The sequence below is a fragment of the Heloderma suspectum genome, chromosome 3 (assembly GCF_057233095.1).
Source record: "Heloderma suspectum isolate Gila_16-S chromosome 3, 16-S_ref, whole genome shotgun sequence".
NCBI lineage: Eukaryota > Metazoa > Chordata > Lepidosauria > Squamata > Helodermatidae > Heloderma > Heloderma suspectum.
Genome location: NC_139460.1, coordinates 82,222,765 through 82,246,025, shown reverse-complemented (window position 1 = coordinate 82,246,025; position 23,261 = coordinate 82,222,765). Strand labels below are relative to the sequence as shown.

Here is a 23,261-nt window from a genome sequence, read left to right as displayed (position 1 = left end):
TCCATAAAACCTTTGTATACAGTACAATGCCTATCTTTCACTCTTGTTTTTGAACTTTGTAATGTTTTTTTCATTCCCCATTCCTATTAGCTTAATTCTTAGCTCCCTGCTCTCTATCCTGCTTCTCCACAACCTCGTTTTCCAGATTCCTATTTGTTTAGTTCAGTGCCTACTCTGTTTCCTTCCTTCCTCGGAGGCAAAATCTCATGCATTGGGTCATGCTGGATGTTGTAGGCCTTTTTTCTGTCTAAACATCCATAGGATCGCACCTCTAGTCAGTCACCTTATTTCTGGGATCTTGCCAACTCAACTTTTCCGACTGTAGCTTCGCTCTCTAGCTCCAGTTGTAGCTAGGCCCGAAAGAGGGTAGCTAGGCATGGCAAAAGTCAGCCGAATTGACTTTTCATTTCCCTCCATCTTGTTGGTAAACTCCATATCCAGAGGAATTAGAATATTTGTGAACATTTGCATATCTCTCTGTGAACAATCCATAACATCACAGCAATTCAGGCAATGAGTTCCAATCTGAGTTTCTCTATGACTGCTACAATCCCAAAGAGGCTCAGATAATGGTCTGAGGGCACACAGTGCAGTTGCACTGTTAACATTAATTACTATATGTCACAGCCTTGACAATTCAAGGCTGTGAAAGCACTTGTATGACCCCACGTAACCTATTCCAAACTTTATAATGGAATAGTTGGATATAATAGATTTCACATTTCCTGCCCCATCAAAAAAAGCTGCATCAGGCTAATTTTCAAAACTGAAATAGGGAACTATTATTATGAAAGTGAATACTGACTTTTATTACCGTAGCTTAATATATAAATGAGATATAATGTTACAGCAACAACAAATATCCTGAGTTAAATGAAAGACATTGCTTAGCACAGCCAACAAGTAGTGGGCTATTCAAAAGTTTGTTATAAACTGAATGTTTTTGCAGTGCTACCATGTTCAGAGAAAGTGAAAGCAGTTATTTCTCAGGATAGGGTGCAAATCATTAGAAAGTCAAGATGAAAGAAGACTGGAGAGCATCACAACATCATCTTTTTGTCTGTGTTTTTATGGGTTTGATGCCTAATCAAAATGTATGAGTCAAGCATCCAAAATCACAAGTGTAACTATAAGCTATGAGATGTTAAAATATATTGAATTGCTTCTTTTCGTTTGGCTTTTAAGCTTTTAAGGTTTCCCCTTTGGAGGGAGATATATGCTTTTGCTTTTTCTGTAAACAAGAAATGTGCTTTCTGAAATGAAAGAGGAGGTTTTCACGTATTCACAGAATCCCTGGGGTTTTAACAAAACACAGGTTATTGCATGGATTGTGATAAAAACATAAGAATTGGCACCTCTGCTGCTGCTATCAGATAGTGTGTGCAATTTTCTATCAAGTAACATTTTTCCTTATTAGTCTCTTGTGCTGGCATTGTACTGCATGTTAAATGTAATTTACAATGCTGTTCCCTCCAGGCTGCAAGATATGAATGCCACAAAGTCATGGATGCATGAGATAGAAGAAATATTTAGGACTTAACCAACCCCCCCCCCCCACAAAAGAGAGATAATATATTATTTTTTAAAAAATTAGATACTGTCAATCATACAGTTTAACAGGTACATAGCTTAGCTTCATCGAGTCCTTTCTCACTGTTGCATGAGAAGGCACTTTGCTGGAAAGTAGCATGCAACATTCTGAACACAATTATTCTTGCCTCACTCCTTTAGAAATATTTTTTTGATAATGATTCCTAAGGATAAAATCTCTCCAATGTGTGGATGCATTGGGCATCCAATTGGCAAAAGGGAGGAGGCTAAGTGGATCCCTACAGGTGGAGGAACTCCTGAGGGATGTAAAAAGGTTCTGCAGGGGGGAGACACCCCATCAGCCCCAAAATGGTCCCAGCAAGGGATCACACTTGCAGTCTGCCTCTGTCACCATGGAATATCCTGAGAAACAGAGGGGATGCACAGGCATTAGTCCTTCCTATGTCAGCCCTCACCAAAGAACAGGGGTGGGGGTTATGTTGTGTTCACCTCAGAGACCGTGCAACATTTATTAATTATTATTATATATTCAATTTATAAAATTGCACCCCTTGCTTAGCAGGCACTTGGGGCAATGTACAATAAAAACATTAAAACATAACATAAAACCCAAGGGGGAAAACTATACAATAAAATTTGTGAACAGAATTAAAATTAAAGAACAGCAAAAAATTAAAAGCCTGATGGAACAGCCTAATCTTTATTGCCCATCTAGAGGAGAGCAAAGAAGGAGCCAATCTCACCTCCCTGAGGAGGGAGTTCCACAGTCGGGGTGCTGCTATTGAAAACGCCCAGTCTTGACTACCCACCTACTCAACCTCTCCAGGTGGTGGGATATATATCAGGGCCTCTGATTATGATTGTAAGTTACAGACAGTTTCATATGGAAGGAGGTGGTCCTCCAGATATTATGACTCCAAACCATTTAGAGCTTTGTAGGTGAAAAACAACTCTTGGTACACTATCTCCAAGTCCTGCATTCCTTCTCCCCGCAAGGCTTCCTTGGGAACAAATGTATGCATGGTGTGGACATTTTTCTCCCTCTCTCATAATACTAGAATCTGGGTCAATCTCATGAAGCTGATTGGTGGGAGATTCAGGACAGATAAAAGGACTTCTTCACACAGTGCTTAAACTATGGAATTCATTCATTCACAAGACGTTGTGATGGCCACCAATTTCGATGGCTTTGAAATGGGATTAGACAAATTCCTGGAGGAGGAGGCTATCAATGGCTACTAGTCCTGATGGCTATGTCCTACCTCTAGTATCAGAGGCAGTATGCCTATGCAAACCAGTTGCTTGGGAAGATGGGCAGGAGGGTGCTGTTGCACTCATGTCCTGCTTGTAGGTTCCTGGTTGACAGTGGTTGACCACTGTGTGAACAGAAAGCTGGACTAGATGGACCCTTGGTTTGATCCAGCATGGCTCTTCTTATGTTCTTAAAGGAAGATTTAGCCCTTCCCCTCTAAAGTAATTGCAGTGGCAGGGAAAATTTGGGCTGTGGGGCAGCACTTCCTTTAGTATGCTTTCTTGGCACCCAAATCTCTCTTCCCAGCACTTTGGCAACAAAGGAAGGCTGAGCCTCCCTTATCTCCAAAGTGATTATTGTGATGAAAATTCCACTGCAAATAATAAATGGGCAAACATCCATTTAATATTTATAAACTGCCTGGCAGTCTAAGCATTGTATAACTATATACAAAACAAATACAAGCTCTGCCTGCTGCCTTACAATGTAAGAGAAAAGAAAACATCTTTCACATTTACATTTTCATACTGAAACCCCTCTGCAGGCTAATGGGGGTGAGAATTGTTAAAGACAATTTCCCCAGATTTGAGAGATATATTGAAGCTGAAAGCTTTCCAATGCGAGTCTTTATGAAAATCTTATGAAAATAAATGATTTTTCCAAATGTGTGGCAGCCATTGTGTTCCAGAGAATCACACACCCTGGGACTCTAGCTATTCCCCAGGGGCCCACGCTCTTACTACCTTCAGGCAAGCTAGAATCAAAAATTGTCTTCCTAGCTTATGTGAAAGAGGGTTAGGTGCATCACTACAGCTAACAGGGCAATTCTAGGCATGTCTACTCAGAAGTCCCATTAAATTCAGTGGGATTTACTTCCAGGGGAGTATTGGATTGCAGCCTAAGTAACATACAGTACAATCCCAAGCAACTTTACTCAGAAGTAACTATCACTGCATTCAACAGGTTTCCCTGTTTATTAAGACTGCAATCCTATGCACACTTAGGTGGAAGTAAGCCCCACTTAACATAGCGAGACTTATTTATGAGCAGAAATACATAGTCTTGTAATGTTAGTTTAATTTATTTATTTATTAAAAGTATTTTTGATCACCCTTTATCCTCACGGATACCAGGGCAGCATATAGTAAATATGTATGTAACTAATCATAAAAATACAATGCCATACACCAATCTTCATAAAACAAGAATAAAAGCAAAGCAGACTAAACAATACCGTAAATTTAAAATGCCTGGGCAAATAATAAAGTCTTGACTTGGCAAAGAAAAGACTGTAAGCCTTTTCTTTGCCAGGTCATATGGGAAGGGAATTCCAAAGTCAACGTGCCACCACAGAGGTTTTCCCTCTTTTTACCACATAATGAACTTCCCCTAATAAGAGTATATGGGCAGGTTGGTATAGGAAAAGGCACTTCTTCATGTACCTGGGTCTTTAAAGGTGAGCAGTAGAACCTTGTATTGGGCTTGGAAACAAACAATCAATGTAACTCTTTCAAGAATTGCTGTAATATGATTCCACCTAGCTATAACAGTTAAACTCCTGGAAGCATTTGCCTCACTCTTAGAGCCCCCCATCTCTCCAAAAGTAACTCAGACACCTTACAATAATATTATGCAGATACAGACAATATAAAACAAGATTAAAATATCAAATTTAAAACCAGTAAAACATCCAAAGCAGATGAAAGCAGCAGATAAAGTAACCCTCCCCCCACTCCCTGAAATAAGTCTTAAGGCACAATCCTATTCATGTTTAATCAGAAAAAAGGCCTACAACTCTCAGCACAGCTGGCTGGGGCATGCTGAGAATTGTAGGCCTTTTTTTCTGTCTCAACATGCATAGGATTGCACCCTTAAATACTATTAAAAACTTCCTAGTCAGCATCCTTATGAGCTTAACAAATAAGAAAAAAGCACATATCTTCTGTGTACCTCTTTGGTATTGCTGTGTTGATTGTAGAGAATGATCTTGGATATTCAGTGTCCACTTTATCTTTTAAATATTCCCTCTCATACCCTTCCCAGGGAAAGAAGAAAAAAAGCTTTCAGCATTTTCCTTTATTCCAAAGGTGAGCAACTTGAGGCCCTCCAGATGTTGTTGGACTACAACTTGCAGCATCCCACACCACCACTGACTTGCTGGCTACAGCTGATGGGAGCTGAAATCCAGCAACATCTAGAGAGCCACAAGTTTCCCACCCTGCTATGGCAGCCTTCCCCAACCCGTGCCCTCCAGATGTTTTGAACTACAACTCCCAAGATTCCTGATCATCGGCTATGCTGGCTGGAGCTGATAGAGGGGGCCTTACTGGGGGAGGCTGTTCTATGTGGAAAGCACTGTTGTCTATTTAGCTGTAGAACATGAAAACAACTTCCGAGAACCCTTGGCAGCTGAGGCAGGTGGCAGGACAGGCCAATGGGCTCCATAAGGCAACGGGCATTATGTAGATTGGGATCTACTGGTAGAGATGTCCAAGGGTTGTACTTGTATCCAGTGTTAGTTCTATTTAGAGTAGACCCATTGAAACGTTAGGCCCACTTAAGTTACAACCCACTGAATACAACCCTGATCAGCTGGGATTGATCAGCAGGGTCTTATTGTTGTTTATTCGTTCAGTCACTTCCGACTCTTCGTGACTTCATGGACCAGCCCACGCCAGAGCTTCCTGTCGGCCGTCGCCACCCCCAGCTCCCCCAAGGTCGAGTCCGTCACCTCCAGAATATCATCCATCCATCTTGCCCTTGGTCGGCTCCTCTTCCTTTTGCCTTCCACTTTCCCTAGCATCAGCATCTTCTCCAGCGTACCCTGTCTTCTCATTATGTGGCCAAAGTACTTCAGTTTTGCCTTTAATATCATTCCCGACTCCCAATTATCTAACAACCTTATGCATTTAGACAGAAAAAAAGTCCTGCAATTCCCAGCATGCCACAGCTAGCTATACTGGCTAGGAAATATAGGACTTTCTTCTGTCTAAACATACATAGGATTGTTGCCAAAATGGCGTCTTCCCACCTGAATTAGACTGCTATGAAGAAATCATGGGGTAGCCATGAGTGGGCCTTTGTGAAAAAGGACTATGAGCTCAGTGTGTTTCCTGGTATTGAAAACAAATGCCGAAGGAAGGGGCTTTGACCGTGCTCAGAGCCACCCTGCGCCTGACTCTGGTCGGTAGGGGTCCAGTTAAATGATAATAAAATGGGAGGGGGGAGAAACACACATAGAACTGACGAGCTTGACGTTGGCTTATCGCCGGCTGCCGTGAGGCCTGCAAGCGTGAAACGCGCGAGAGCCACAGGCGCGCAGCTCTCTCTGGGCCTCTTGAAACGCCCAACGGGGCCACCCACCGAGCTGCAAAGTGGGCCCCAAAGAGTCCGAGGGCAGCAGCCAGGAGCTGGCGCTGCACCAAGACAAAGGCGAACGAGTGAGAGAAGGCGCCCGCGTGGCGTGGCGTGTCCCCATACGGCGGTGGCCACTTGAGGGACGCGCTGCGAGGCGTCCTCCACCTTCGCTTTGCGTTCGGCTCCCGCACCGCTGCCGCCTCTGGGCTCCACCCCCGGTGCTCCGCCTGCTTGGCTGGCCACGCCGGAGCGGCGCAGCTCAGGAGACCGGCTAGTGCCGCCGCCGCCGCCTACGTTGTCCCTGCCGTTTCTACCCTTCATCCTCACAGGTCAGTGGGCAGGTGGGGCGCACGTGCAGGGGCGGGACGGCCGCGGGCTTTGCTCTGGGGGCGGTTGAAGAGGTGTCGTCTGGAGTAGGTGTGGAGGGTGGGCTGGAGACGGGGAAAGTCGTGTGGGGAGCGCGTAGCCTTTTCTCATCCCCGGCCCCGTGAGCAGGCTTCTAAGTTTTAGCCTCTTCCTGTCGTACTTAAGCGTCGAACTTTGGAAGGTCCCGAATCTCTGTTTGCGGTACCTGAAACCATTTGTAGTTCTCACGGTTACATCCAACCCTTTTTCCGAAGAGCAGCACACGTGGGCTTTATACATCTGTCTAGACTCTTCCCCCCCCCCCCCCCAAGACCCAACAACTCTGTGAGATAGGTTAGGCTGAGTTTGGCTGAGTGTGAGAGAGAAATGGAGAGACTGGGCCAAGCGAAGCGTCCTTCTCTCTAGCACGCATTGTGGAGGCCTCTCTACCTCCGTGTAAGCGCGCGGGGCTTCAGGAGGGAGGCTTTAAGTCTCTCCCCCGCCACGTTTTCGTCCCGGAAGGCCCCCCCCCCCCGGGAGGGGACGACGACGATGCATCATGCTGGCTATCCAGTTTTCTTCTCCTGTTGGATGCCCGTACATAATATATATGATTCTATTTTGTGCATGTAAGGGTCATGTTTTTATTGGCGAACCCTTTATTGTACACTGCAAATGAAAAATTGGAAACATCTTTACACTTTTAAAACTAGGGATGAATGGCAGAGGACAGGGCTGAAGTAGAAACTGCAAAAATGGTCAATTTGGGATTTGGGAAATGGTCAATTCGTGTGAATGGAAAAGGGAGGTCAGGCAAGGCTATTTGCAATATAGGCTACATTCCTATACGTCAGGCATGTCAAACCTCAGGGCTGTGGGCCAAATCGAACCATCTGAGGTTCCCCAGAAAGCCACCATGCCTCTTTCTCCCAATCACTGATCACTTGGTTCTTTTCCAGCTTTTGCAGGATTTTTCCCATTCTAAACAGTTGAAATGCATAGGCTTAGTTACAGAAACTAAGAGCTTTACAGAGCAATCCTATGGCTCCTAGGCAACCCCTATGTGAGGTCATAGGATACTTTGGATTCCCAAGACTGAAGTCGAAGCCAGCACTCCAACCTCAGAGTTGGGAATCTGCGCTGCCCTCCCCCTCGCAGCTGGTGTGAAGATAACTGAGCAGAAACGCAACCTCAGAGAGGGGATAGAGAGGGCATAGGAGGCGAGGGGACTGGAGAGTCTGGGATATGAGCTATCCAGAGGCCTCTCCAGCCTCCTCTCGCTCTGCCGCACCTCAGCTAGATGGGCAGAAAAACCCATCTAGCTAAAATGCAGAGCTCCTCCAGCTCTGCACTTGAATGTTCATAACCCTCTGACTTCAGAGGCTTCAGAGCATTGGTCACAGAACTCATAGGATTGCACATTTAAACTGAAATATGCTGTTAATTTAGCTCTGCACCCTTTTGCTCCAAATACTGGAATCTGACCTCGGAAAGCTTCTTGGAAATTGAATTCAGCCCTGAGGTCGAAAGAGGTATGACATCCCTGCTATACGCACTTAACCTGGGAATAAGCCCCACTAAATACGGCTTGTTTCTGAGTAGTCATGCAAAAGGTTAAGAATGGCCCTTAACTGTGATAATGGAACGACGACGTATTCCCTAACTGGTCTTGGAGATGTGAAGGCCTGGAAAACTGGAAAAATTCAGGAAAAAAACCCTTTTTTTACCAAGGACTGTTTTTGTTTTTTTCTGAAAAATTGAACGGTTTTGGATTATGAAATATTTTCCTTTAGAATTTAAGACAAGGTATTTATATATTATTATCCGTCCTTTACTTCCCCAAAAGTTTTCTAAAAACTATGTAGTAAGAAGACTTTTATAGAAAAACTAGAGATGTAAAATGTCTGGAAATAACAAAGCCATGGGGGGAAATGTTTTTTTAATCCTCCCTGTAAGATTCCCAGTATAGTTATTTCTTTCATTCCTTGTTGAAATTATTGATCTAAAGTATATTTTACTGCTAGACATTTATGCTCAGTTTCCCAACATATGAGTAGAGCCACCATTGTACATTCTTGACAGTAAATGTGCATTCTTGACAGTTGGGGTTTTCTTCTATAGAGTCCTGTGTTTTTGATGCTGTAGCAGTCATTTAATGTAATTCAGATATATTCAGACAATAATTACAAATTTACTGACTGAGTTTTGTTTTAAAATGTAATGATAATTTTTTGAGCAAACTCAGTTATACATAAAATAACTATAGGAACAGAAAGACTGTTGGACTACAGTGCCAAGCATTCCTGACCATTGGCCATGCTGCCTGAGGCTGGTGGGAGCTGAAGTTCAGAATATTTATTATATCTGGAGGGCACCAGGTTGAGGAAGGCTGTCTTAAAGCAACAAAGTGACTTTAGATCTGTAAAGAGCGCTAAAAAAAGGTATTGCTTATTTTTCAGTCTTTCCCAAAATTTCTGTTTTCCCCCCAAAACTCCCTGGAAAAAAACTGTTTTTTTCCATTACCTCAAAATTTCTGGATATTCTATATCTCTAACTGGATTTTGAATAGGGAAAAATGAGAGGCTTGACATGCAGTTAATTCTTTGGGGTGTTGGAGTGAAGAAGTGTGCAGGTGGAACTGCTGAATCAAATGTGGGGTTATAAAATCTAACTTTACTAAATGGCACTCTGGGGTTGAAAACTCTCTCTCTTTTCTTTCTTTCTTTTTCAGTGAGTGCAGTTTTCACTCTGAGATTGCATAAGAAATCTTTTTATATTTTTTGTTCATTTCTATACTGTAGGAATCCTTTCAGGGATAGATCCTGAATAATGTAATTCAGTTTAAGGGAAATGGTTCCCCCCTCCCCCAAATTTGTGTTATCAAACACACTCACTAGAAATCTCTTGCCTGTATCCCACAGTAGACATGGATTTCTGATTGTTATAGATTTAGAGAGAAAATTACATACTTTTCTATTTCATTATAGTCCGTCTGGCATTACAGTAAATGATAGCATTTGTATTCAGGTCAACAGAAAGAGAGACAGTGTCTTGATGAAACAGGACTTATTTTGGTTCAGTGAAGGGAAGGCAAGAACCATATGATAGACTTCAAAATTATCCCTGATTCTGCATGTCTTCTTTAAGTTATTGAGAATTTTGGCTGAATATGGAATAGGTGTCCAGGACAAGCCTCTGATAAAATCTTACTAAAATGGAGTAAATCATAAAAGTCTTAGGATGCATTTTTAATCATGGTGGTATGCCACTTTATACATCCTAAATTTGTTTTTATGCAGCAGAAGATTGCTTTGCTCAGTGTGACAATAACTGCATATTGCTGTGATGGGACTACCTCCTACTGCTGCTCTTACTATGCCTATATTGGTAATGTACTCTCGTAAGTATTTACATACTTTAGGAAATTACTACACTTGGTGTTTATTATCCTGATGCTCACTCCAAGCTTAGTTCACTCAGAGATGTGTCTGCTGCATCTCTAGGAAATAAACATTTCAGAATTGTTTCCTGCTGCTGATGTCTTAAATATTTCCAGTAAAAAAACAAACAGATGGTTCCTATGATGTCCTCATTTTTTCCTCATTAGGTATTCATTGATGTACATTGGTTTGCTCAAATAAGAGGTTAGACTATGGAAAGTTTGTTCAAGCCAACTGGTTTTCTACACTAGCATGTTTCATGTATTTGTTTAAAATTTGCAGTGTCACATCCTGGTCAAAACCACTTACTAATGGTAAACTAGATGCACAGTGTTTGGTTTCTGCATATTTGATTTAATACAAACTTAATAATTTGGAATTGGGACTTAATTCGAATTTTGAGAAGGGATTTTTGTTAATGCTGCTCATATGTTGCTATAAAATTTCCATTTCTGAATCTATCGGTTACAGTTGGCGGCGGGAAATCTTATCTTAAAATATAAGAATATATTTAAATATATTAAAATAGTGACAAACCTGTATATGAGTGGATTGGACTAAGAGCAGCCCTGTGTTGTGACCACTATTGGGCACTGGTGGGGACCACAGTCCAAACTCAAGTGTCCCACAAGAAGAAAATCAGGGACTAAAAGTGCATGCAAACAAATGGCTCAAAATGACAAAAGAAATGTAAACAATACACAGCGAGACAAATACATAACATTTGCATACATACATATAGCACATATTATTTAGAGGGCACTGGTCCCATTTTAGAGGAGAATGGAGACACTAATAAGTGACTAGCCCAGGATCAGTCAGTGAATGCTTGGCGAGAATTCTTAAGTAGAAATAACAGTTCTGTAACAACAAAGTGCCTTTGAGAATATGCTGTGCTTTCCCCTCACCACTTAGCAATTCCAGCTTTCTCCTTCCACACATTTAGGATTAAGAAGAAGGGTGATGGCATATCTCTCATCCAGATTAAAATCTATAGCAAAAGAGTTATGATCTCTCTTTTTAGAAGTTCAGTACTGACTCCATTTCCAGAAAACTACAACCAGAGGACATGCAACTTTGTTCCACACAAGAGTCCACTCTTCATTTTCCTTCTTGCATCACTCGCATTCCCATCCCATGCTATCTTGCTATAGATTTGCCTATTCTTTTCCCTTTAATTTGTTCTTAGACTTCACCAGGAGTCTGTTTTCCATACGACAGCTGAGTCCTGGAATAGGTGAAAGAACATAACATCTGAGCATGTTCAGTGTTTCTTTCCTTTGCTACTGTAGCCTCCTAGCTCCCCGCACACTTAGTATTTGGGAGTAGGTTCCTTCTGACAGGGTTTTTGGTATCAGAGCAGACCCCACAATCCCTTCTCTCTGACCCCCCCCCATTTCCTCTCCCTTCGCCCTCATTACACCCAATTTCCAAACCTTTTTCCCACTCTTTTTCCCCATCTTTTCTTTTCTTTTTTGCAGCATATCAGCACAATGGGAGACGGCACTTTTCGTTTTCCAATTTCATCTTGGTGTTCTATCAGTAAATTAAGGAAGGAAGTAGAACCAGAAAACATTTCCCATGCCATCCACCACTCCTCCCTGAGAAGCAGAAAGAGGTAGTCAGCTGCAAAACCATCTAGTTTGCATTTCACTGAAGGCTTTTAGGGGAAAAGTTCAAAACAGGAGGAATGGGCAAATGCTTTTACAAAGAATATTCTGTATGCCTATTTCTTTGCTTGCCTCAGACCACATAACATAGTTTATGTGCTACGTTTTGGTCATCATAACTTATAGGGTGTCAAAGACACAGAGCTATATATGACAGTTGGATCAAGCTTTATTTGTGATTCCTTTCAAGGCCATCAGTCATCATTGTTCTCTGCATGTATAGGGCAGAAGAAAGTAAAGAAGGGGGGAGAGGAAAAGGGGCAAAGATGGCTTCACCCTAAAAATTGGGACACTTGAGTGGTATTTCTGCAAGCCAGAGCTCTGAAACGCATGGCAGTCCCAGCTGAAACAAGACACGTGAGAGTAGCATGTAAGCAATATATTCCATAGCAGGGGTGGGCACCATGCAGGGCACCCCTCCCCATTTTAAAACAAATTTATATTTAAAGCTTGGAAACAAGTTAAATTTAACTCTCGTCGCACTCTGTGGCTCTATGCAGCAGTTTGCCACCATTTTTGGCAGCAAACCAGGGTTTTTCTCTCTCTTTTTAAAACACTTTTGGGTGTCCTAGGGACTCCATGGCCCCCTATACAGTGCACCCTATTGGGGGGTGAGAAAATGCCCCCCAGACTTCCTGCAGTTGCCCCACCCTGCTTTAAATGGTTGTGCCTAGAGATGTGAAGGCCCAGAAAAACACAGAAAAAAACTTTTTTCCCAAGCACCGTTTCCGTTTTTTTCTAAAAACTTGGAAAAATTGAACAGCTTTGGATTATGAAATATTTTCATAAAGACAAAGTATTTATATATTGTGAACTGGCCCTAACTCCTCCCCAAAAAATGATTTCTAAAAACTATGTAATAAGAATACCTTTATAGAAAAAGTAGATATGTAAAGTGTCTGGAAATAACAAAGCCATGGGGAAAATATTTTTTAAATCCTCTCTGTAAGATTCCTAGCATAGTTAGTTCTTTCATTGCTTATTAAAGTTATTGATCTAAGGTATATTTTACTGATGGACATTTATGCTCAGTTTTCCAACATGTGAGTAAAGTCACCATTAGGCATTCTTGACAGTAGATCTGCATTCTTGACAGCTTGGGTTTTGTTCTATAAAGTCCTGTGTTTCTGATGCTGTAGCACTCATTTAATGTAGTTCTAATCTATACAGGCAATAATTACAAAATTACTGAGTTTATTTTTAAAAGTTTTAAAATATAACAATAATTTTATTATAAACTAAATATAAGTATGACTTAGTTTATACTAAGTATGACTTAGTATAAACTAAGTCATATGCATAATAACTTTAGGAACAGAAAGGCTGCTTTACAACCTAAAGCAGCCCTCCTCAACCTGGTGTCCTCCACATGTTTTGGACTACAGTACCCAGTATTCCTGAGCATTGACCATGCTGCTTGAGGCTGATGGTAGCTGAAGTCCAAAATATCTGGAGGGCACCAGGTTGGGGAAGGCTGTCTTAAAGTAACAAAGTGATGTTAGATCTGTAAAGAGCGCTAAAAAAAAATAAGAATTGCTTATTTTTCAATTTTTCAAAATTTCCAATTTTCCTGAAACCCCCTGGAAAAAACATCTTTTTCTATGGCCTCAAAATTTCCGGAAATTTTACTTCTCTACCCCACCCCTGCCTTGCAGGGTTTCTTTTCTCTGAAAAAGCAGGATTTTGAGTGTTCTTCTTGGTTGTAGGGACCCCCCAGCCCTATCTCTACCCTCATTTTGGCACCCAGGATGTCTGCTAGTGGGGCATGCACTTTACTAATAGAAGGACACTAGTGGGACCTACAACAAAATATTGCAGCGTGCCCTCAGCCCATAAGAGGCGTGTTTCTGTCCAGGACTTCAGCCAGCCTGTTACAGGAGTGTTATATTGCTATTCAAGCATCGGGAGCAGCGGAGTGGGGGATTACATTTCAGAAGAGAGAAAAATAACTTCCCTTTTTCTTTCCCTGCTCTGAGGCCTTCCCTTGCTGTGCTATATAGTGCTAGAGAGTTTTGAATTGGCTGCTAGTCCCAAAGCTGAACATTTTATAGCTATATAGTTGGGAAGAGGAACATGCAGTCATGGAACGTAGGAGAAGGGAACGGTGCCATTTCGCCCTTTCTCCTGGAACATCCCTGTAGAGTGCAGGAAAGGAAGCCTTTTAACCTCATGCCACACATCCCCCCAACAATATTGTGGTTTTAATGTTCCATATATTTTAAATTGTTTTATTGTGTGTTTGGTTTTAATTTTTGTGAACCGCCCAGGGAGCTTCGGCTATTGGGCGGTATAGAAATGAAATAAATAAATAAATAAATAAATAAATATTGTGCTGCTTGAGTAGGCCAATACCCAATTCTCTCCCCGCCACTCCTTACCTAACACTTCAGCATTCTGCAAACCTTGTCAGGCCGTTTGGGGTGGTTTAAATTAAAAAAACAAAACTTTACAAACTTCTATACTTCTGCATACCTAAGGAGTTGCCCAAGTATGTAGAAAACACTACCAGATTTAGTACCAAACCAGTGGCCCTGGTTTGCTTTAAAAAATGATCAACCTTCAACCACCTGAGTTCCCTATTACAGAGAATGATATTTTGGCATCAATTATCCAGTTGTTCTTGTCTCAGTTATATTAATTACTTTTGGAAATCAACCAGTAAAGGTCAGGTCACTGGTGAAATATTGGCACACAGAACAATGGGAGGACAGTGCATTACACAAACTATTCCGGGTTCGTCAATTTGGTTCCTTTTCCGAAATGACATAAAATCTGGCTCAGGTTGTTGAAATGGTAGGTGGATGTGGGCAGGTTCACTAACATTTTAGGCACAATGTAAAAGATATTACCTACAGAACTGTTTAACCTAATTTACCTGTGATCATTGAGACAGTTTTACTTGTTGAAAGTAGAATATCTGAAACTCATTACTTGGTATTCTATTTTTTTAAATTGCTGACCACATTACGGTGTGTATCCTCTACACTATTAAATTAGTTCTGCGTTTCTCTGTCTTCTTTCATCATGTTAGGCATTCACTAAGGGTATAATCAGTAATAATGAGTTCATTATCAGGGAAACAATAAGTTCTGTATTATGTGGGATATTATGAGTTGCTGTGATAACGCTATTATGTTCTATACAGTTATGAAAGGCTAATTGCAGTGGTTCTATTTTTATCTCTCAGGACAGTTTAAGATTACTGCTGTATCTCTGGGAACTATCCTTTAGGTAATTGCAAGCTTCCTCCTTAACTATACGAAGCCACTGGGAGAGACTGGCCACAGTCTGGGAGTGCAGCCATCAATACACTGATGATGTAGAGTATACTAATATAGACTAACTTCTCACCAGGAGGGGGCATGATATTCCTCCCTCACCCCATTTATTTATTTGTTTGAGAAATGTTATATCCTGCCTTTCCACGTTTAAAAAAAAACAGTGTTCAGGGGGTGTTCTTTAACTGTGCTTCACCTGTTTGCATTGCTATTCTGGACATCAAAAACTTTCAACTACTTCTTCGCTACTTTCCACTCATATGTATTCCTGAAACTCATTCAAATTGTTTTAATGTATTTACTGCTACTTCTGTGTATAACCAACTGATCAGTTCAGATGCTGTATGTCACAGTTCTGCACATAGAATGGATAAATGCATGTTCTGGACATGACAAAGAGGTAGAATGTATAGATAGCTGAATGATTGTACACTAGAACAGGTGGTCACAGGTCTGACAAGAGGGAACGCAACCCTAGACATAATCCTAAATACTGCCCAGAAGCAGTAGTGAGCATTGTGAGCGTTGTTGAGCCTATTGGAAATAGCGTGACTGCTTAGATTTATATGAAAGTGGAAAATTGCCAAGTAAATCCAACCGTCACTTCTGACTGTAAAAGAGGAAACTCCTAAAAAGAAGAAGAGGGGATTGGTAAAAAAGAAGTTGAAAGGGAAAGTAGAAAGGGTCAAATCTCTCCAGAAAGCTTGGGAGTTACTCAAAATCATAATAATAGAAGCTCAGCTAGAATGTATACTGGAGGTCAGAAAAGGTACCACTAAGTCCAGAATATCACCAGCATGGCTAATAAGCAGTGTCAAAGAAGTTTTGCTTTGGATAAATCCTTTATTCCAAGAGCAATGTACTTGTAGCTGTTGCCTGAAAATGTGAATATTGATTTCTGTATATTTAACCCATGGCTTTTTTTTAAAAAAAAGCTATCACATACTTTTCCTTAGCACCTGGGTTAAGCTTAGAGTTGAGAAACTGTATTGGCCCCAGGAGTGTAACCAAGTCACCTGTAGTGTTAGAGGGGCCTAGAGGTCCATAATGCTTGCTTAAGTTCATTATTGGTGCAGTTCCCTTGCTAGTAGGCCTCTGAGCATGTTGAGATGAGTCAAAGGCCGATATCAAGATCTGCCTGGGAAGTGAAGGTTGTATGTCTTAAACCTGCAGGTGGCTGTGCTGAGAACCAAGTGCTGTTAATCTATGCTGGAAATGAACGCTAGGGGGCGCTTGCTGCTGTCATGCTGCCTGATTGCTAACGTATATGGTATAAAACCTATTGTACCCCATGGCTCTGGGTTCAGAGAAGCTGCCTGATCCACCTTTGGGTAAGCCTGTGTGCTGTAAGTTACTCAATAAAGTACTCCTTGTAAGTAAACCTGGGTTTGATTTATCACTACATTGGCACCTCTAAATTAAGAGGTCAAAGCCCATGGCTGGGGCAATACAGAAACACAGTTTGTGTACTAAAAATTCAATTTTGGCAAAATACTGTTTAAAGCATAATAGATAATAGGTTGGAACCACCATGTTTTTTTGTTGGCAGAAGCATCCCCTGAGTGGAATTCTGTTCAGAATGGTCCCACTGGCAGAAAGGGTGGGGAGGCCTTTTTTTTTTTTTCTCTCCCTCTCCCTACAGCCCACAGTGCCGCCACCCCCCCGTTGTTCCAGAGCAGATCTTCAGAGCAGATTTGAGGGAGCACAGAGAGCTACAAAGGGAGGGTGAAATTGACAAAAAAAAAAAAAAAAAAAAGTTCCTCCTTCATTCCACGATTGGGTTCCCTCCGGAAGGAGTCCTTCCATCTGGGAGGCATATTTTGGATCCAACCCTATGGCTTTTTACTCTGAAGCTAATTAATCTAACACAATTTTCTACAGATTCCCATATATCAGAAATGTAATAGTCAAAGTTAACGATGTACTTGGGCATAACTAGAGGTGTAATATTTCTGGAAATTTTGAAGCCATGGAAAAAACAAATTTGCGGGGAAATTGAAAACTAAGCAATACATTTTTTTTAGCCGTCGTTACAGATCTTCGTTTTTTAGGATAGCCTTCCCCAACCTGGTGCTCTCCAGATATTTTGGACTTCAGCTCCTGTCAGCCTCAGGCAGGATGGCCAATGGGTCAGGAAAGCTGGCCATTGTAGTCCAAAACATCTGTAAGGCATCAAGCTGAGGAACGCTGCTTTAAGAACATAAAGCAGCCTTTATGTTCGCGAAGTTATATTATGTATAACTTCATTTGCTCATAAAATTATCATTATGTTTGAACACTTTAAAAAGTAAGCTCAGTAAATTTTAATTATTGTCTGAATAAGCTATACTTTTAAAATTTAATATACCAAACATGATTAATTTTATGAGTAAACCAAGTTATGCATAACATATTTTAGGTTCCTAGTTTATGTCTGACCATAGGGAACATCAGCAAGTAGTCCCTAAAACATCTGAATCATCCTAGAAGCCAGAAGGAGGAGGAAGAACTGGAGGCAGACGAAGACAAGTCCAAAAACACAGGACTTTGCAGAACAAAACCTAAACTGCCAAGAATGTACATTTTCATCCATATTATGGTAATAATTCACATATTAGGAAACTGAGCATGACTTGGAGCATCCCAAAATGTCTATCAGTAAATTGAATCACTTTTAATAAGAAATAACTATGCTGAGGATCTTACATTTATAAACATTTCCCCTCCATGACTTCATTATTTCCAGACATTTTAAATCTCTAGTCTTTCTATAAAAGTCTTCTTATTACATAGTTTTTAGAAATCATTTGGTGGGGAGTAAAGGCTTGGTAACAGTACATAAACACCTTGTCTTAAATTCTAAAAGAAAATATTTCATAATCCAAAGCTGTTCAATTTGGGGTGGGGGGAATCCCCCAAAACGGTCCTTGGAAAAAATGTTTTTCCCCTAATTTTTCCATTTTTTCCTCAAGCCTTCACATCTTTAATTATATGTTAAAATTAGTATTGTATCAGGAACATGGCAACTGAAGAGTTATTGATATTAACTATGGATGACTACAGAGATTCCTTGCAGATTAAAAATTGAATCACATTTTGATGGAAGCTGTACCCTGTGAAATACTGTTGTCAGTTTTGTGCTCTTTATATTTTGTTGTGTACAGTTGTTCATTTACACAGTACATGTAAGATGATTTTTCAAACAGTGAATAATTTAGTTAAGAACATGAATCTTCATGTTAAGTGAATATAATAGTTTAATCAATTAATTAATATAATTAAGACAGTAAAGTTCTTTCACTTACTGGCAAATAAATGCATTTCACAAAGATCCCAAAAGTTCAGAAAGAAGGCACTGAAGGGTTTGGTACATGGTAACCTTCCTGCTAGGGGCCGCGGTGGCTTAGTGGTTAAGACGCTGAACTGCAGACTGGAAGGTCGGCAGGACAGCAGTTTGAGACCTGAGTGCTGCGTGACGGAGTGAGCTCCTGTCTTCAGTCCCAGCTTCTGCCAACCTAGCAGTTCGAAAGCAAGAAATTGCAAGTAGATAAATAGGTACCGCTTCGGCGGGAAAGGTAACAGCGTTCCGTGCACCTCAGTGTTCAGTCATGCCGGCCACATGACCACGGAAGCGTCTTTGGACAGCGCTGGCTCTTCGGCTTAGAAATGGAGATGAGCACCACACCCTAGAGTCGGACATGACTGGTTGGGGACACCTTTTACCTTTTTAACCTTCCTCCTAATGCAAGCACTTTAAAAACATAATGTGTGCTATTCTTAAGAGACAGTATTACCTTCATTATTTCCCAAATTCATTCATTCATTCATTCATTCATTTATTAAATTTATTAATCGCCCATCTGACTGGTCACCCAGCCACTCTGGGCGATGTACAACCCACCATAAAACAATTTAAAACAATAAAATGCTACCATAAATTTTTTTTTTTAGAATACCCTAACCCACCCCAAATGCCTGCCTGAACAACCACGTTTTTAATGCACGACGGAAGCTCATTAAAGAGGGGGCATGACGGCGTTCCCTAGGGAGGGAGTTCCACAGAGTGGGGGCCACCACAGAGAAGGCCCTCTCCCTCGTCCCCACCAGTCTAGCTGTCCTGGCTGATGGGACAGAGAGAAGGCCATCTGAGGCTGATCTTGTTAAGCGGCCTGTCTGGTGTTGCTGGAGGCGCTCCTTAAGATAGGCTGGGCCGGAACCATATAGGGTTTTAAAGGTCAAAACCAACACCTTGAATTTGGCCCGGAAAACAACTGGTAACCAGTGCAACTCCTTCAGCACTGGAGTGATGTGATCTCGCCGGCGGCTGCCTTTAATCAGGCGAGCCGCTGCGTTCTGTACCAGCTGCAGCTTCCGAACCGTCTTCAAGGGTAACCCCACGTAGAGCGCATTACAGTAGTCTAAACGAGAGGAGACCAGGGCATGTACTACCGATGGGAGCAGATGGTTGGGAAGGAAGGGGCGCAGCCGCCATATCAGATGGAGTTGATACAGCGCTGTCCGGCTCACAGCTGACACCTGAGCCTCCATGGACAGCTGGGAGTCCAAAATGACCCCCAGGCTGTGGACCTGGTCTTTCAAGGGTAGCCATACCCCATTCAACACCAGGTCAACATCCCCCAGCCTCCTCTTGTCTCCCACCAAAAGTACCTCGGTCTTGTCAGGGTTGAGCTTCAGCTTATTCCTCCCCATCCAGCCACTCACCGTCTCCAGACATTTGGACAGGGATTCTACGGCCAACCTTGGTGAAGATTTGAATGAGAGGTAGAGCTGCGTGTCATCCACATATTGATGACACTGCACCCCAAACCTCCTGATGATAGCCCCCAGTGGCTTCACATAGATGTTAAATAGCATCGGGGAGAGGATGGAACCCTGTGGCACCCCACAAGTAAGTGGCCACGGGTCCGAAACCTCCTCTCGCAGTGCTACCCTCTGGTACCTGCCGGAGAGGAAGGACCGGAACCACCACAATACAGTGTCTCCAATGCCCAACCCCTCCAGGCGGTCCAGGAGGATACCGTGGTCAACGGTATCAAAAGCCGCTGAGAGGTCGAGGAGAACAAGGAAGGATCATTCACCCCTATCCAGAGCCCTCCTCATATCATCCACCAAGGTGACCAAGGCCGTTTCTGTCCCATGCCCAGGCCTGAAGCCCGACTGAAATGGGTCTAGATAATCAGTTTCTAAACGTTTGGATGCTAAACGTTTGCCTGATACCTGTTAGGAAGCTCCTGCTTGTTCTAAGAAATGGGGAAATTGCTGGTGATTTTTTTGTTTTCTGTTTTGTTTTTGGATGGGGTGTAGTAGTGGACTGCTTCTTTTTCACAATTTGGGGGGTTAGCACCCTGGTCTTTCAAGCGCCTTTAAAAAAGCAAAACACATGAAGAACTAGGTAGTTCAAGAAAATTGAAAGCAGGAGGAAGGAGAAGATGGTGATAGTGTTCCATACTTAAACCATGAACACTGCTATAGACTGCTGACAAACAATGAAAATGGATAACCCTTTACGCTGGAGTTGAATAGCAAAATTGTTTTATACCATGCGTATCTTAATATTAATTTAATTTGAACTATGAAAGGTGGGCTTAATATAGTGCATAATAAACTCAGATAGGTAAATGGTGTGGGTTAGGGCTGTGTCATGCTTTACATAGAGGGCATGTATTACGCATATGCATGTGTTGAACATCCATAATGTTGGAAGGGGACATATCTGTAAACATGATGGAAACTTACTAGGGCACTACAACATCATGCTGTTACCGTTATTTAACAGGAGACACGCAGTGCCTGCTGGAAATGTGGCTACCAAATAATGTGTGATGTAGCTGTATGACTAGTCATAAGGAAATGGAAGAGAATGTGGCATCTCCGGAGAGGTGTTTGTGGTTCATCCAATCTGAATTTGTGTTATTCTGCTGGAGCTAAATTACTACCCGAGTTCTGTCAACTTTGCAGTGGTATTGAAAATCAGAACAAGCTTGCCACCACAAGATAACAGCAATTTGGCCTCTTTGTTTCTGCTTACAGTCCTATACACCTGGGAGTGAGCCCCATTGAAAACAGTGAGTAAGCATGCGTATGATTGCACTGCATTAGTGATTACTTTGATATGCAACCATTACAGTAAGGTGGCCATGTAAAAGAAATAAATGTTACGGAAATTATTTGTTTTTTTTAAGGGAGCGAGTGATAATGCAGGAAGTAAGAAATGCTATTAGAGCAATACTATTTTAGAGTATTGTAATAGGGTATATGTCTTACATTTGCCTGAACTCAAACCCCCAGTTTTATTTGTTATCTGGGCATACTACATCCAAGCTCTACATTTATATGTAAACTGTGAGTCAATTAAACCCTTCTTCCATGGAGGCATTTGAACTTCCTATTCCACTGTATTCCTTTTTGTCTTTGGATTTACTTCTTACTTCTGAGACAGCTGGATCTGCTTATCAAAGGTTCAAAAGACTGACCACACAATCCTATGGATGTTTAGGGAGGAAAAAGGCCTACAACTCTCAGCATTCCCCAGCCAGCTGCCTGGGGAATGCTGCGAATTTAGGTCATTTTTCTGACTAAACAGAAAAATGTTTAGAAACAATCCTAAACATCCATAGGATTGCAGCCTTATATCTTCTAGTGTCCTGGGAGATAAACTACTAGCATTCTCAGAAGATTTATCAGGGAAAGAAATTCTGAAAAATTTCAGCCCAGCTCTAAGGAGAATGCTAACTGCTTGAAACAGTCTACAAAATATATCCTGGCCCATTCGCTAGGACACACAAAAAAGTATAAGATAATGACAATGTGGCGATTCCTTTCCTAATATAGGAGCATTTAAAAAAAACTGAGCAATTTGCTTCTTATATTCAGTTTGTTGTTGTTCAGTCATTAAGTCATGTCCGACTCTTCGTGACCCCATGGACCATAGCACGCCAGGCCTTCCTGTCCTCCGCTCTCTCCCGGAGTGTGCTCAAGTTCATATTCATCCTAAACAATATTGTTCTTTACAGCATCGGATTTTCTTTTCACCACCAGACACATCCACAGCTAAGTGTCCTTTCGGCTTTGGCCCAGCCACTTCACTCTTTCTGGCGCTACTTGGAAATTCCCTCTGCTCTTCCCCAGTAGTATATTGGACACCTTCCGACCTGAGGGGCTCATCTTCCGGCGTCATCTCTTTTAGCCTTGTGATACGTTCCATGGGGTTTTCTTGGCAAGAATACTGGAGTGGGTAGCCATTTCCTTCTCCACTGGACCACATTTTGTCAGAACTCTCCGCCATGACCTGTCCGTCTTGGGTGGCCCTGCACGGCATAGCTTATGGCTTCACTGAGTAATGCAAGCCCGTTTGCCACAACAAGGCAGTGATCCATGAAGGGGTATATTCAGTTACTGAAGAGCTATTACATGGTAACCACTTTTGAATGGATTGCCTGAAGCTAGAACTTTTTGCATCTCATTACAAATCCTCTAAGCTATCTAGTTTCCCCTAAAAAGTAAACTTGAATTAATATCAGTGTAATTGACCTTCAGCACCTGAAGCGAAACAACATATAATAAAAATTACACTTCAGAGTTTTGGTATAATGTAGACACATGAACTGAAGCAGATGCACTTCAGATTAAAATACATTCTTATAATGAGTTAGGAAACTCTGTGTATCTATGATTATCCTGTGTCACACTGTATGAGGCCAACAGTGCAAGTCTATGCCTTTTTACTCAGAAGTAAGTCTCATTGAGTTCAGTAGTTGCTTACTCATAGGGAACTGTGTTTAGGATTGCAGCCTTAATGTTCCTTCTGCCCCTAACCGGAATCGATATTGTGTTAAACAGATGCAAAATCTAAGAACCAAAACCTCTTGGACACTTTTGAAATCGTAGACAACATGATTTAGAAAAAAACACACATCTTAGTTCAGCCATAGTTATTTAATCTTTCGTATGGACTGCATCCTTGCTTATCCTTACATAGACTGTAGATTTATGGTCTCAAGCATTGTACTGTCAACCCAAATTATAAATGTTGTTTTCAGTGGAGTGGGATTTCCTATAAAGCTTGAAATAGAGATATCTCTATCAGATTTGTATCACTCTTCTGTATTGAATATAAAAAATATAAACCAACAATTATAACTTATTGTTGGTAGCTTATGGTTATGGTACAGTGGTTCTAGTTATGGTATAATTTTGGTGTCGTTGCTTCATGAATTCGAAGAGTTCTCTAAAGTAACCGTTTTAGAGCACTGTCTAATGTGGTAACTCCTAGTTTCTGCCAATAAGAGATGTGAAACACTTTGAGAATTATGATGTATTGCATTGAACCATAATTTAGCTGGCAATATTTTAATATACACACTCACAG

General features: G+C 41.6%; 1 long non-coding RNA gene across 1 annotated transcript in view; it reads left to right on the top strand.

Annotated features, from left to right (window-relative positions):
* Positions 1–6,082: 6,082 nt before the first annotated feature.
* The window catches only part of LOC146349822 (uncharacterized), a 54,268-nt gene continuing 37,089 nt past the window's right edge, over positions 6,083–23,261 (top strand). Inside the window, exons 1-2 of the long non-coding RNA XR_014788822.1 lie at positions 6,083–6,489; positions 9,805–9,905. This is a non-coding gene — a long non-coding RNA (uncharacterized LOC146349822). The remainder of the gene's footprint in view (positions 6,490–9,804; positions 9,906–23,261) is intronic.